The 3,067-nt window shown below is 50.4% G+C and overlaps 1 pseudogene; it reads left to right on the forward strand.

Annotated features, from left to right (window-relative positions):
- The first annotated feature begins 1,884 nt into the window (after positions 1 to 1,884).
- LOC120102707 (small nucleolar RNA SNORA17) lies at positions 1,885 to 2,035 on the forward strand (annotated as a pseudogene).
- Positions 2,036 to 3,067: the final 1,032 nt, after the last annotated feature.

Below are 3,067 nucleotides of genomic sequence, written 5' to 3' on the forward strand. Positions count from 1 at the left end.
TCATGTTTGCCCTCCAACCAAGGAAATCAAGAACTTACCAAGACCCGAAGCAGATTCAGGAAGTGGTTTGGAAAGAAGCCCTCAGGGTGCCTCACCTGCAGCAGTGGAGGCCCCAGCATCCGGAGTCAGTTTGGGGAGGGGATTTGTGACAAGCCCACCGAAGGTCTGGTGGCTCTGCCACAGTCCCCCTGAGGGCTGGCATAGGAGTAAGGTCCCCACATACATGTCCTGGCCAGGAGGACAGGACTCGTGAGCAGATGGGGGCCTCTGTAGCAACCGGATGCAGACAGACAACTGTACACGTGTAAAGGCTGCCCCTGCCCCGCCAGACCGGGGCCCCAGCAGTCTGGTAGGTTTTGTCCGTTATTCTGAAGTTTGGCTCTCACTGTGATAGAATATATTAATCCTGGATGTGGTAACATACGAAGGAAGCATATTTTGAAAGTGCTTTAAAAAACATCAAGAATTATGTAGATATGAGTAGGGTTTTCATAAAGCAAGGGGAGCTGTCAGGGCTGTCGACAGAGCAGGAAGTGTCTGAGTTAATCTAACTGGCAGCTCTCATTTTTGAGGTGAGATAGGAGGCTCAATGATATGAAAGGGTATTCTGGGGCCATGTAGAGCAATGACACCAGAGCGGGAATTCAGGGAGGTGGCTGACTGTTCACCCAGAATCCAACGTGGACATAGTGCCCTTTCATATAAATCCATCCCACCCAGCAGCTATAATGAAGGCATATTAATTTTATAGATGAAGAAACTGAGAAAGGATTAAAAAACCACAACAAACAATAGAAAAAAAAAAAAAACCTGGGCTGGAAAGATGGCTCAGTGGTTAAAAGCACTGCCTGCTCTTCCAGAGGTCCTGAGTTCAAATCCCAGCAATCACATGGTGGCTCACAACCATCTGTAATGAGATCTGATGCCCTCCTCTGGTGTGTCTGAAGACAGCTACAATATACTCATATAAATAAAAAATAAGTATTTCTTTAGGGGCCGGAGAGATGGCTCAGCGGTTAAGAGCACTAGCTGCTCTTCCAGAGGTCCTGAGTTCAAATCCCAACAACCACATGGTGGTTCACAACCATCTATAATGGGATCCGATACCCTCTTCTGGTGTGTCTGAAGACAGCTACAGTGTAGTTATATATAATAAATAAATAAATAAAATCTTAAAAACAAACATGGTTTCATTTCAAATCCCAGGAGGTAAGGCAGTTTCTTGCCTGGGTCTCCCAACTGTTGGAGTTACATGTCTGAGCCACCAGACCCAGCCAGGGAAAGGTTTTTGTTATTGTTTGTTTGCTTTTTTGAGACAAGGTCTCTCTATGTGGTCCTGGATGTCCTGGAACTCATTCTATAGTTATATAAACCAGGCTAGTCTCAAAGTCACAGAGATCCACCTGCCTCTGCCTCCTGAGTGCTGGGATGGGTCCCCCCCACCCCCACCCTGTGTGTGTGTGTGTGTGTGTGTGTGTGTGTGTACTCACACTTTCTGATGCACCTGCTCATTCTTGTTGAGTAGCATCCAGTGTATAGATGGGTACCACTGGTTACCCATTCCCTCATCACCAGGAAAACTGGTTTGCTTCCAGTGTGACAGAGTTATGAATAGAGCCACTCTATTCACTCAAATATAGATTCTTGTACAAATGAAGTGACCATTTCTCTTAGACCAGAGAGGAATCGATGAGGGAAGTGGTAAAGAATGGTTGATCTTAGAAGAGTGCCAGGCCGCTTCCCAGAGTCATACAGGAAGTTCCTGTGTACATTGCTCCTGAGTGCCCAGTTCCAGCAGCGGTGCCTCTTTCACAGTGTCAGTTTGCTCATTCGATCTTTGCCGTTCAGAGAGATGTTATGACAGCTTTTGAAAGCAGCTTAGCCCCGGCCTCTAGAGGAGCTGCAGATGTGGCTGCTGTGTCACAATCCCGTCAGTAGGTGGCAGAAGGAGGAGAGAGGTTACACTCTGTTCTCACCTATGAGTGTATCTAACATTCTGATGCTATCTGAATGGTTAGATCAGTAGCCTAACATTCCTGGAAAAAAAAAAAAGTGAGCCTGAGACAACCACCAGTCCAGCCCCAGGGTCCTGTAGAGGGAGCTAGCCTGTGATGGCCACCAGCCCTGTGCCAGACAGGCCTGGGAGACAGACCATGCCCAAGATGACCCCCATCTGGTGCCATAATGCAAGAGTGGGACACAGCATTCATTGGGTCCATGGCCCTCAGCAACATGGGTTTGTTACCACCAAAGGCCAGGCAGTTGTTCCTGGTCTGGGCTGCTGTCCTGGGGACACATTGATATCTGAGGGCTGTGCAGAACTGGCCCCACTCCTCCCCTGGGCATTGTGGGAGAGCTGGCCCCAGTCCTAGCCAGCTACAGTACTAAGGACAGAGGTCCTGCACATTGCAGGAGTTTCAGGGTGAGCATGGACGAGCTGGTGCTACCACTTGTCTCCTGTATGATGGCGTGGATGAGGAGAGATAGAAGGAGGGTGGACCTCCTTGTTCCTCACCACCTGTGGCATGCAAGAGACCTGGCCCGGAGTCCTGAGCGCAGGAGATCTGTCTCTACCCCTCACAAGCTGCAACACTCAGAAGAACAGGCCCTGTACCTCACCTGAGCAGCACAGTAGAGCTGACCCTGATGGGGGTTGTAGTGGGGAGGATCCCAAGAGTGTGAGCATAGGGAGCTGGTCCTGCCTCTTGCCTGCTGGGATGAGGGAGGGATGCCTTCCTCACCTCCCTCGTCCCTCTTCCTCTATGGCAAGGAGAACTAGCCCCAGGATCATGAGAGTGGGAAAACAAGTCGTGTCTCACCAGCTACAACACTCAGGAGACGGGGCCCTGCACCTTGCCTGTTCAGGAAGAGAGGGGTGCCAGCAATCGAGTCCTGAGAGCACGAGAGTAGGGGAGCCAGTGGGCTGCCCAGCTCAGACCCTCTCAGTCCCAGATCCAGGGCTTTGTGTTGGCCCCACCCCAACAACTACCCAATGGATGAACTGCTGGAGTGCATGAGGGGCCAGTCCTACAGATCCAAAACTACAGGATCTCCGTGGCACAGGGCA

Source organism: Rattus norvegicus, chromosome 4, assembly GCF_021556685.1.
Source record: "Rattus norvegicus strain SHRSP/BbbUtx chromosome 4, alternate assembly SHRSP_T2T, whole genome shotgun sequence".
Taxonomy (NCBI): Eukaryota; Metazoa; Chordata; class Mammalia; order Rodentia; family Muridae; genus Rattus; species Rattus norvegicus.